The sequence below is a fragment of the Rutidosis leptorrhynchoides genome, chromosome 7, assembly GCF_046630445.1.
Source record: "Rutidosis leptorrhynchoides isolate AG116_Rl617_1_P2 chromosome 7, CSIRO_AGI_Rlap_v1, whole genome shotgun sequence".
Lineage (NCBI taxonomy): Eukaryota > Viridiplantae > Streptophyta > Magnoliopsida > Asterales > Asteraceae > Rutidosis > Rutidosis leptorrhynchoides.
The window spans coordinates 190030402-190044359 of NC_092339.1; positions in this window are offsets into that span (position 1 = coordinate 190030402).

The window sequence follows — 13958 nt, forward strand, 5'->3', positions numbered from 1 at the left end:
TTTAGAGTACGAAATTACACATCAAGAGCTATAGTTGATCATAGCTTGTTATATGTGCAATTTCTTAGGTGACTAGAGATTTGTTGATAGTGAAGCCCAATTGTCAGCTAGCTAAAGTTGGTAAAGGTGAGTGGAATATGTATATAGTTTACTTGCTTGAGTTTGTTTGGGTTATATGGTGTGTATCGTGTGTTCGTGCCATCACGGGACATTTGGTGTGTATCGTGTGTTCATGCCACCATGGATTATATAGTGTCTATCGTGTATTCGTGCCACCATGAGTTATAAAGTGATATCGTGCATTCGTGTCACCATGGGGTTAGTGTGTATCGTGTGTTCGTGCCACTAACAGTTGTTGTGAACAATCAGTGGTCCTGGTAAGAACCACTCCCTTGTGCTAATGGTTAACCGTGAAGTGTGGATTATATTACTTTTGTGTTTGGCATGCTTTTGCGGATTACTTGTGCTATTCAGTTGTGGTGATATGTGTATATATGTACTATTTGAATTGTGTGATGTCAAGTCGGTAAGTTGTATGCATGTTTATATACTTATTCTTCTCACTAAGCTTTGCTTACCCTCGTTGTTTTTCCCCTTTTATATATTGTGGCACTTCAAAGGATAAGGGCAAGGGATTGGCTTAGCTTGCATGTTGGTGGTCTTGGGAAGACTCTTTTAATAATGGTCCTGGTGGTCATGCTCACTTTTGGGTCTCTTTGGTTAATGGGGTGTGATAAACTTTAGTTAAACTATGGGACTTGAGTTTCCCGGTGTTTTAAACTTGTATCTTATTGTATTTTGAATTACGATTAACAATTGGGCAAATTTATATGATTCAAGACTTAATTTTGTGAAAAAATTTGGTTTGTGTTAAAATGTTGCAAAACATAATCTGTCACAGATGGGGTCGCAACGCGACACTTCAAAGTCGTGACGCGACCGGAAGTGTAATTTGATTGCCGAGCATATTTAAAGATCAGGGGCATCTGGTACCATTTTGAGTAGCGACGCGACAAAGAGCTGGTTCAGATGTTCTGGTCTGGTCAAAATGCTCGACTTCCAAAATACTCTTGGCATCGCGCCTCGACCATTTTGGTCCGCGACGCGATGGTCACCTGTTACTGGATCACAAGAAGCTTTGGAAAGTGTAATGAGGCAAAGATATTCATATGTGATGGCTCGAAGACAAAATCAGGCAAGGATCATCAAGTGTCAAAGATGCATAAAGAAAGTCTTCATGATCATCAGAGATAACAATGTATCTGAACGGTGGAACTGGATGAGCTTAGACTATATGGTCATTCTGAATGGATGGAAGTACATGAATATATCAAAGGCAAAAGAAGAGTGATCTTAAAGAAATCTTAATAGCAGAAGTAAAAGAACTCTTCAAAAAAGTCACCTTGTATACCAATACACTAGTAGTAGATGTTGATGTTGAGCTAGCAAAGAAGAAGAAGAAAATTGGTGTTGGCCCATTCAGGCGTGAACCAATCATTCTACCTCCAACAATCCCCATTTTCAAAATTAAAGATCTCCCAGAACTCTTCCCAGATGTGGATTTTGCAAATATCAAGGTGAAAGAAGAATCAGCTGATGAAGAATAGAATTTTGTTGACTTGATCATTTTGTAATTTTTTTCGTATGATCTTTGTAATTCTACATTAATCTTAATGTACATTGAAGTCTATATGATATTGATAACTCATCAAAAGATCCCATCAAAAATAAACTTTAGGGACAACTACTGCTTACATTTCGCAAGTCCTTTAGAGCTAGACCTTAGTGTTTTCTATTCATGTCATATGTTTTATCACCATCAAATAGGGAGAGATTGTTGAGTCCTTAAAGAATTAAGGATTTAATTATGACAAAACACGATTATAAACACTGCTTCTAATGTACAGACCAGCATAAGTTTATTTATTTGTAAATATCATTGTATGTTGTGTTTAAGTGTCAAGTGTATTGCCTTCACTATCAGCACATGATAGCTCAAGATTCAAAGTGTCTTCATGACCAGCATAGGATGTATGTAGAACTAACATGGAGATCTAATGAAGAACCAGTAACTGAAGAACCAGCAGAGGCTGGAGCATCACACAGTACTTAGACAAATCATACTCCATTACAAGCATGATGGTTTCCTGTGTTGTCTACATCAATTTGCACTATTCAACTGACATCGAAGACAAAGTTGAACAGAGAAGGACACGAGTCGGTGTCTGACAAGTGACCTTACAAGACAACAATGGAATGCAGAAGCTTAACCCATTCGCGGTTCATGGTTAATGCTTTGTCAACTCCTAGTGAACCCAACATTCTATTTGTTTAATCAATTCGAATGTCCAAATGGTGTTTTCCTGTAATTAGCTATTAAAGAAGGAAAGGGGAGTCACGTGCTTCCTGCCACAGTTGCCGGCTGAGTACAAACATCCCTTGTACCAGTGGATAATAGATCAATTACACGGTTATTATAGCTCCTATAAATAGTTGAAACCACAACTGTATAAATTAGTGTTGTGAGTATTAAATCGATAGAGTCCAAACCTTGTATAAGCTTCATTCGTTCGAAAGATATCTAGGTGTAATCCTTATCAACCGGTTATCTATTCCGCCAAAGGATAACCGTGATTCATTGAGATTTTATCAATAAAATAATATCATTGAAAATTACATATGACTTTGATTTAATTGTTTGTTAATTATAAGCTTAATCTGATTAATTAACTTAATTAACAAAAAGAATTGTATTCACAGCAAGCGTCGATTTATTCGCAACTTGACTGACTCTTAGAGCCTAAATTAAATTTCAGGCAGGATTTAAAACCCATGGAAATTTGATTTTACCATTTTAATGACGTCTCAATTTTATTTTTATTTTTATTTTATTTTTTTTAACTTTTTCCTACTTATTGGCCGAAGGTCCACTCGGAAGCAATCTCACTATCCGCCGAATAGAGAGAGGGATGACTTTCTATACTTTTGAGAGTGTTTTCAATCTGGGTGGAGAAATGACTTGTCTTTATTCTCGGATAGGGTAAGGATTGTCTACATCTCACCTCCCCATACACCACTTATGTAGTATTGGGTTTTGTTGTTGTATGTGAATTGTATTCACCCCTCTACAAACTTTTTGTTGTTAAATAGGGACCAACACTTAGTTTTATGTTATCGTTATTTTAGCAACAAAAAAAAATTATACTCCCTTAGTCCCATATTAATTATTTCGAGAAAAAAAACACAACGTTTTAGAAAAAATTGACTGTCACATTTACTTGTTTTTACTTTACAATTTTACCCTTAACTTTTTACCTATTTTTTTCCTCTTACATGCATATAGTAAGGGAATAAAAGAGCTTTACACTCTTATTTTATTTATTTATGAAAGTTTGACAATTAATTTCAGAAATTCAAAAAGGAATACTGGACAATAAATTAGAGATAGAAGGAGTATAATATAATGACAAATGACCCAAAAGAGTAACGTAAGTTACTAAAATTGTGAATAAATGTAATATAAATTTTTCAAATGTAAAACAGTTTTGTTTATTAAATTTAAAAACCCCACAAAATTTACGATTTCAAAAAGTATTAATGTTGATGTGTTAAATCCACATGTTAAGTTTCATTGCCACATCCTTTTTCGGTCATCTACTCCGATAAAATTTCGAGCAAAAATTATTTTTGTTTATAAACATAAAAAAAGGAAAAGATAGCAACTCTATTTTTATATTTTTGAGATGCTACTCATTAAAGAGTTTATCTACGTACAAGCCCATATGAAACATTTGTGTACCGCTTCATGTCTTTGGATTATGCAACATGATCAAACCAAGATCGTAATGGTTAAATGGATTTTAGATTTGAGTGCTTGATTTGTGGAAAAAGTGGATCGAATGTTTTAACTTCGATAATTGTGCGAACCCCGATATGAAATCTGGATTTCAAGGGCATAAAACAATAGACGGGATTAACCTTATTCGATCGGAATCGAATAAATTAATATCTCAGAGCGAAGATGAATTCTGATAGCGACCGGAATCGTTATCGGAATTGTATTATCAGCTGGAGAGATGTTACTGTAATTAATTTGGGCAGAGTAACATTAATGCATCCAGTGTTATTGAATGAATGATCTTGTCCGTGTATTTATAGACGTTATGAGGGAATGGTGACGTGGCCCATTTCCCTTTCATGGTTATAACAAACTTTGCTAATCCCGAGGGTTGACGTGGCACATGTCCCTTTCATGGGAATAATGAGCAGATCCTAACAAACTTTCCTAGAATCATGGGCTGACGTGGCGTGCAGCTTATTTGTATGTTTGTTCCAGGATCAAGTACTCGTTTTGGGACTGTGAGGTTATTTTGGGATGAAGTGCCTGTTCCGGGACAATGCACTTGTTCCGGGACGGTATCCTTGTACTAGGCCAGAATATCTTCACCGAGGAGACGTGGTATTTTCGGGAGTGTGGTGGATCCGTCCAAGTCATGGCGGATGAATCCTTGATCAGTCAAGAGGGTTTTTTCTGATGTTTATTCCAAGTATTTCTTCACGGTAGTGTTATGAAAGGTTGTCGGGTGCCCGACGTCTTATGGTTCAGCGGGCCTTTTAATGTGATGACATGGTTCTTGGTTTTTTAGACTTTGCAGCCGACTAAATGATGCCGGTAGCTTGTATTCTTGTTGGGGCTGAAACTTCTTGTAGCGTCCCGGCTAACCCTTTGTCCGATACGTTCATAAGTGACCTTCTGATCAGGTTGCTAAGATGAGGCCGGGAAGATGTCCTTTGTCCATGGTGATTTATGCCGGGTGTACTCTGGCCGGGATGCTACTAATTGGTGCCTTTATGAGACGGATCATTATGCGTATCATCAAGTCCCCCCCAGTTTGGTGATGTCAGCTGGTACAGCTGTGTTGCATTCTATCTTAATACCCCACACGCGTGATTTGACGTGTAATTAATGCCCTTCACATTCTATCTTAATCATAGTAAGGTCTTTTGCGTATGTCGATGCGCTTTTTGTGGGACCAGCATAAAATATTTGCCTTTATAAGCGACCACTGGTCTTCACTTGAATTTTTCCAATTTCGATATTCGTTGTTTTTCATACTAAAAAGAAGCATTTTTCGTACTCTGTTTGATTGAATCTTTCATCATCTTCTTCTTTATTTATCATGCCTTCCAGACCTTCTAATCCTCTTCATGATATATTACGTGCATCTAGAAACGTTGATCAAGATTATCTTGATAGGGTTTATTATATATACCCTCGATTACGAGATTTAGGGCTGGTGATACCCAGGTCACAACAGCATGCGTGTGGGCCCCCATCAAATCATAGTGCCATCTATTTGAGACCTTTCCATGTTTCAAACCTTAGGTATCCATTCACGCATTTTTTCATGAAGGTCCTTAACTTTTATGATCTCATCCTTGTACGTTTGCATCCCAAGGGCGTTCGTTCGATTGTGTTGTTTGAAATGTACTTTAATAGCCTAGGGATGGTCTTGAGTTTGAATATTTTCAAAAGTATATTTCGCCTGACGTCATATCTTAAAGGGTGGTATACGTTTACGGGTGAGATTGATTTTCTTGGGGAGCCGTCAGTGATTGCAGAAAACTGGGTGCAATCTTTTATTTTTGCAAAGTGTTCTGATTTTTCGATGAGGGATACGCAGTCCTTTTTGTTTAGGTCTGTAACTGTGCGAGAACCGAGACAGTTATCGGATGTATGTGTGGAGATGGTTGACCAGTTGAGGTGCCTGAAAATCCCTCAAAGGACATATAACGAGAACGTGTTGGTGATGGAAAATGTCAGCAACAATTGGAGCCATTCCTATAGGATTCCCGTTGCCGTAGAGGTGGAAGAGGTATGTATCCATGCAATTTTTCCTACTCTTTCATAATTGTGATTTATAGAATGACATTTATGAGTTGTGTAGAGTTGACCGTGTCAGAGGTTCTCCGAGCAAGGAGCCTAGACGGAATGGTCTTTACTGACAAAGTGGTGGAGGTTGCATCCCCGGCATATACCAGTTGTCGCGGGCGCCATCTCCTGGTGAGTCTTCAAATGGCGGCCCCTCAGATGGCGGGTTAATTCGCCGCACTAGGCGTCAGGGTGAGCCGACTGCTGCGACTGAGGGTATGTTTTTGACACGCTGTTACCTGTCTTTGTCTGCTTAAAATGTTGCATACTGACTATGTTTTTGTTTTGTTGTTTTTTTTTCGTGTAGGTCATACCAGTGTGGCTCCGGCAGGGACGCAGGCGCCCGTTTCTGCGGTACCTTTGCTTGAAGGAGATGCTTCCCGGGAGAGGGTGGAGCCGGCAGCTAAGGAGAGTCCGGTGGTCGAGGAAGAGCCATTTGAGAGAGAGAAGGTTCAAGGGCATCGTCTCGGGAAGGAGCCTGTCGTGAAGGCTTCAGATTCTCGTCCCCGAGTAACAACAAATGTCGGGCAGAATTTTTACATTCTACCCGACTGCAATATTGGGCCATTTCGTGATCTCCTTCACTGTGACTCTTCAGACTATCCGGTTTATAGGGAGTATCTGGATTTTATTACTTTTCCAGCCCTGAAAGAGGTGTTAGCTGCTCTTTCCGCGACACATGCGCTGCATTTGCGTTCTCAGTTTACCGTGTTCACCCAACATCTTGCAGCGGACGAACTAGATTGGAGCGAGGCTGATGCTTGTCACATTCACGAGCGTTGTGTGATGTTTGAAAACGACAATCGCCGTGTGGCGGAGCTTTCGAGGAGTAATACCCGTCTTGAGAGGGAGCTTACATCGGCAAAGGAGGCCTTGGCTGTAGTGACCTGAACTTTACCATGATTATATATTAATTGAAAACTATATTTGCATGATTAAATGTTTCCAACATGTTAAGCAATCAAACTTGTTAAGACTTGATTATTTGAAATGAGTTTCATGTAGACAATTGACCACCCAAGTTGACCGGTGATTCACGAATGTTAAAACTTGTAAAAACTATATGATGACATATATATGATTATATATATAGTTAACATGATATTATGATAAGTAAGTATCTCATTAGGTATTTTAACAATGAGTTATATACATAAAATTGAGTTTATTGAATTAAGAAACTCGAAACGATATATATAACGATTATCGTTATAACAACGTCTTACAAAATACATATGAATCATATTAAGATATTGATACACTATGTTTAATCATGATAAATGATAATTAAACATGTCATTAAGTGTATTAACAACGAACTACATATGTAAAAACAAGACTACTAAATTAATGATTTCGAAACGAGACATATATGTAACGATTGTCGTTGTAACAACATTTAACTCTATATATATCATACTAAGATATATTAATATATCATAATACCATGATAATGTAATAATTTAACATCTCTTTAGATATAATAAACAATGGGTTAACAACATTTAACAAGATAGTTAACCTAAAGGTTTCAAAACAACATTTACATATAACGACTAATGATGATTTAACGACTCAGTTAAAATGTATATACATGTAGTGTTTTAATATGTATTTATACACTTTTAAAAGACTTCAAGAAACTTATCAAAATACTTCTACTTAACAAAAATGCTTACAACTACATCCTCGTTCATTTTCATCAACAATTCTACTCGTATGCACACGTATTCGTACTCGTACAATACACAGCTTTTAGATGTATGTACTATTGGTATATACACTCCAATGATCAGCTCTTAGTAGGCAATGTGAGTCACCTAACACATGTGGGAACCATTATTTGGCAACTAGCAAGAAATATCTCATAAAATTAAAAAACATTAGTAATCATTCATGACTTATTTACATGTAAACAAAATTACACATCCTTTATATCTAATCCATATACCAACGACCAAAAACACCTACAAACACTTTCATTCTTCAATTTTATTCATCTAATTGATCTCTCTCTAGTTCTATCTTCAAGTTCTAAGTGTTCTTCATAAATTCTATAAGTTCTAGTTTCATAAAATCAAGAATACTTCCAAGTTTGCTAGCTTACTTCCAATCTTGTAAAGTGATCATCCAATCTCAAGAAATCTTTCTTATTTATATTAAGATATCTTTGTAATACAAGGTAATACTCATATTCAAACTTTGATTCAATTTCTATAACTATAACAATCTTATTTCGAGTGGAAATCTTACTTGAACTTGTTTTCGTGTCATGATTCTGCTTCAAGAACTTTCAAGCCATCCAAAGATCCTTTGAAGCTCAAGTTATTTTTTTATCATTTCCAGTAGGTTTACCTACTAAACTTGAGGTAGTAATGATATTCATAACGTCATTCGATTCATATATATAAAACTACCTTATTCGAAGGTTTAAACTTGTAATCACTAGAACATAGTTTAGTTAATTCTAAACTTGTTCGCAAACAAAAGTTAATCCTTCTAACTTGACTTTTAAAATCAACTAAACACATGTTCAATATCTATATTATATGCTAACTTAATGATTTAAAACTTGAAAACACGAAAAAACACCGTGAAATCGGATATACGCCGTCGTAGTAACACCGCAGGCTGTTCTGGGTTTGATAATTAAAAACTATGATAAACTTTGATTTAAAAGTTGTTCTTCTGGGAAAATATTTTTTCTTATGAACATGAAACTATATCCAAAAATCATGATTAAACTCAAAGTGGAAGTATGTTTTTCAAAATGGTCTTCAAGACGTCGTTCTTTCGACTGAAATAATTACCTCTTACAAAAATGACTTGTAACTTATATTTTGACTATAAACCTATACTTTTTCTATTTAGATTAATAAAATAGGGTTCAATATGAAACCATAGCAATTTGATTCACTCAAAACAGATTTAAAACGAAGAAGTTATGGGTAAAACAAGATTGGATATTTTTTGATTGTTTTAGCTACGGGAAATATTGTAACAATTCTATACAAATCATATCCTAGCTAACTTATATTGTATTATACATGTATTCTAATATATTATGTAATCTTGGGATACCATAGACACGTATGCAAATGTTTTGACATATCATTGAGTGAAAGTGAGTTATAGTCCCACTTTTAAAGTGAGTTATAGTCCCACTTTTAAAATTTAATATTTTGGGATGAGAATACAGGCAGTTTTATAAATGTTTTATGAAATAGACACAAGTAAATGAAACTACATTATATGGGTGAATGATCGAAGCCGAATATGCCCCTTTTTGCTTGGTAACCTAAGAATTAGTAAACCGATCTACTAATTGACGCAAATCCTAAAGATAGATCAATTGGGCCTAATGAACCCCATCCATGGTTGCGGATGCTTTAGTACTTCGATGTTGTTTTATCATGTCCAATGGATTTCCCGGAATGATAGGGGATATTCTTATATGCATCTTGTTAATATCGGTTACCAGGTGTTCACCATATGAATGATTTTTATCTCTATGTATGGGATGTATATTGAAATATGAAATCTTGTGGTCTATTATTACAATTAGATAAATATATAGGTTAAACCTATAACTCACCAACATTTTTTTTGACGTTTTAAGCATGTTTATTCTCAGGTGATTATTAAGAGCTTCCGCTGTTGCATGCTAATATGTGGACAAGATTTGGTGTCAGCATGCTTGTATAATATTGGTTAAAACTGCATTCGAGATTTATTTTGTTGTAACATATTAATATTGTAAACCAATATGTATTGGTAGTGTGTAAGTGTGATATTTTTAGATTATCATTTCTGGATAATCTAGGTGGTGTCTTTTTAACCTTATCGATAAAATAAAGGTTATGGTTTGTTTTAAAAACTAATGCAGTCTTTGAAAAACGTCTTATATAGAGGTCAAAACCTCGCAACGAAATCAATTAATATGGAACGTTTATAATCGATATGAACGGGACATTTCAGTTGTATCCGAGCATTGGTCTTAGAGAACCAGAAATTTGTTAGGATACATTAGTGAGTCTGGACTTCGACCGTGTTTTCTTTAAAAACGATTGCTTAACACTTTTGTTGGAAACTATATATTATTAGCATGTAAATATTATGTGATATATTAACCTCTTAATGTGTTTGATATTGTGTGATAGATGTCTGCCACTAGTATAAATCCCATCGATTCACCTAATAATAATGAAGAGTCGAATATATTTTGGGAAGATTCACAAATTCCCGAAGAAGAACCGGAAGAAGAGGAACCGGAAGAGGAGGAACCGGAAGAGGAGGAATCGGAAGAAGAGGAACCGGAAGAGGAGGAACCAGAAGAGGAGGAACCGGAAGAAGAAGAGGTTCCGGAGGAAGAAATATTGATACCTACAATAATTCGATTAAATAAAAGAAAATTATCTACCAACGGACCAAAGTTAATAATGGTCAATGGTGTTTCCATCGAGGAAGCAAAATATTGGGAAGATTACCAATTTTCCGTTGAATCGGATCCCGATGAGGATTCCGATGATGTTATAGAAAATACCTCGACCCAATTTAATAAAGCGAAATAAAATAATAAGGGAAAAGGTATAAAAATAGAGAAACCCGATTCCAACCCCGATGAACTTTATATGTATCGGCAACATCCGTATTTCCTAAAATGTAACAATGACCCGGGAACCTCTAAACCACCAGGTTTTTCTAAACCATTGTGGAAAACGATGGCTCGTATTAGAGGAACACCATATATTCCTAGAAAATTAGGAAAACAAACCAAGTCCGAAGAAGAAGAAACCAGTGATTCAGATTAGAGGGTTGTAATCATGTTGTGTATTATATGTATTGTAGTGTGCTTGTACTTTTATGTTCTATGTAAAAATTGCTAGTATTGTTTGTTAATTATTTTTTACGAATCTAATCTTTATCTATTTTAAAGTATAAAAACAAAATGGACGTTAAAGGTATACAACCGAATATTTTAGAAGATCTACCAGAGGATATGATTGAGGAAATCTTGTCTAGAGTCAGTCAGAATTCATCAGCACAATTAATTATGGCAAAATTAACTTGTCAAATATTTGAAAGACTTTTCAGAAATGCCTTAGTTTATAAAAGGCTTTCCTTTGATAGGTGTGGTATATCACATTGGGGAGACCGTAAGTTACGCCATGTTTTCTTTAAAGCCTTAAATGCGGGGAACCCAAATGCAATTTTACGCTACGGATTAAGAACCTATTTTGACTCAACATATCCCAACATAGGATTTCGTGAATTAGAAAGAGCTTCTAACATGAAACATAAAGAAGCATGATATGCTTACGGGTTAGTGATGTTCGCTTCTTACCAAAGTGAGAAAAAGAACATCGGATTGCAACTTTTAAATAAAATCTTCCCACAAGTAACGGATTCAGTAGTTGGGGTGAGAAACAAGGTTTTTAGATTATTACGGGGCTGTTGGACATTACAAAACCCTCGTCCTTTTGACGACATTACAACATGCTGCCTAGCCAATGGTCATAACGGTTATTTTCCACAAGACCAAGGATGGGAAGTCGTCTTAGTAAAACCAGAATGCATGACTTGTTTCTAGACTTATGAATTACGTGTCTTTATTTCCTTTACTGAACAACTAGCGTATTAACTAGATTTTTCTTCAAAACTGTCCTGTATCAAAGTGTACTATATTTCATGTTATATGTAATATCGCGAAGTTGTAAGTTTGAAGAATATTTGTATGTGATATATTATTATAATCAGTTTTTCATTTGGAATTGTAGTAGTTGAATTATATATTAGCTACTAAGTATGAACTTAACGGGTAGGTAGTACCCGAATTAAAAACTATAAAACGCTAATATGAAGAAAAAGCTTTTATAAATAAGTTCATACTATGCTACGAAATACTATTGACTACTCTTAAAATTCTATATGATTAACTTAATTCTTTTGGGCTATTTTTGAAGGAAATGGCACCGGCGACTCGTCAGAATTTTAAAATGAGCGAGGAAGACTTCCGTTTTTTCCTTGCAGCAAACATAGCCGCAGTACAGGCTGCGATGCAAAATAATAATAACTCTGGATCTAGTAGTGGAACTAATTTCAGAAGAAATCGTGTAGGATGCTCCTACAAAGAATTCACTGCCTGCAAACCTTTGGAATTTGATAGAACCGAGGGTCCAATTGGATTGAAACGGTGGACCGAGAAGGTTGATTCGGTGTTTGCCATAAGTGAATGTACTGAAGAAGACAAAGTAAAGTACGCTACGCATACCTTCACAGGTACGGCGCTAACATGGTGGAATACCTATCTCGAGCAGGTAGGACAAGATGCTGCTTACGCACTACCGTGCTCAGCATTCAAGCAATTGATGAACGAGCAGTATCGTCCCAGAAACGAGGTCAACAAGCTCAAGGTAGAGCTTAGAGGATTACGAACGCAAGGTTTCAATATCACCACGTACGAACGACGATTCACCGAATTGTGCCTATTGTGCCCCAGAACGTTCGAAGACGAAGAAGAGAAGATCGACGCATTTGTAAAGGGGTTACCGGAAAGGATTCAAGAAGATGTGAGTTCACACGAGCCCGCCTCCATACAAAAGGCAAGTCGAATGGCTCACAAATTAGTGAACCAGATCGAAGGAAGGATTAAAGAGCAGACGACTGAAGAGGCTAACATGAAATAAGTCAAGAGAAAGTGGGAAGAAACCAATGACAAGAGTCCCCAATACAACAACAACAATCACAATCACAATCGCAATAACTATCCCAACAACCGCAACATCAATTGCAACAACAACTTCAACAAACGTCCTAACAACAACTACAATAACCGTCCCAACAACAATAACAACAACAACAATAGCAACAATAACAATCCTAACAACAATCTCAATAACAACAATGGCAACAAAAACCAAAATCAATCATGCCAAAGGTGTGAAGAGAATCACCAGGGGTTATGCACGACATTTTGCACTAGGTGTAGAAGAAATGGTCATAGTGTGGCAAAGTGTGAGACCTACGAACCAAAGATTAACAGAATTAAAAGAACAAATAATGTCGGAACAGATAATTCCGCCATAGTTTGCTTTGCATGTGGAAAACCGGGCCACATTAGTAGAAATTGCCCGAATCGGGGGAATACTAGTGGGCAGGGCCGCAGAAGAGTTTTCAATATTAATACGGCAGAAGCGCAGGAAGACCCGGAGCTTGTTACGGGTACGTTTCTTATTGATAATAAATCTGCTTATGTTTTATTTGATTCGGGTGCGGATAGAAGCTATATGAGTAGAGATTTTTTTGCTAAACTAAGTTGTCCACTGACGCCTTTGGATAACAAATTTTTACTCGAATTAGCAAACGGTAAATTAATTACAGCAGATAATATATGTCGGAATCGAGAAATTAATTTGGTTAGCGAAACATTTAAGATTGATTTGATACCAGTAGAGTTAGGGAGTTTTGATGTGATAATCGGTATGGATTGGTTGAAAAAGGAGAGAGCAGAAATCGTATGTTACAAAAATGCAATTCGCATTGTACGAGAAAAAGGAAATCCCTTAATGGTGTACGGAGAAAAGAGCAATGCGAAGCTAAATCTTATTAGTAATTTAAAGGCGCAAAAACTAATAAGAAAAATTTGCTATGCTGTTCTAGCACATGTCGAGAAAGTACAAACCAAAGAAAAGAATATCAATGATGTTCCCGTCGCAAAAGAATTTCCCGATGTATTTCCGAAAGAATTACCGGGACTACCTCAACACCGATCTGTTGAAATTCAAATGGATCTCGTACCAGGAGCTGCACCAATAGCTCGTGCTCCATACAGACTTGCACCCAGTGAAATGAAGGAACTCCAAAGCCAATTACAAGAACTTTTAGAGCGTGGTTTTATACGACCCAGTACATCACCATGGGGAGCTCCTGTTTTGTTTGTCAAAAAGAAGGATGGTACATTCAGGTTGTGTATCGACTACCGAGAGTTGAACAAACTTACCATCAAGAATCGTTACCCACTACCGAG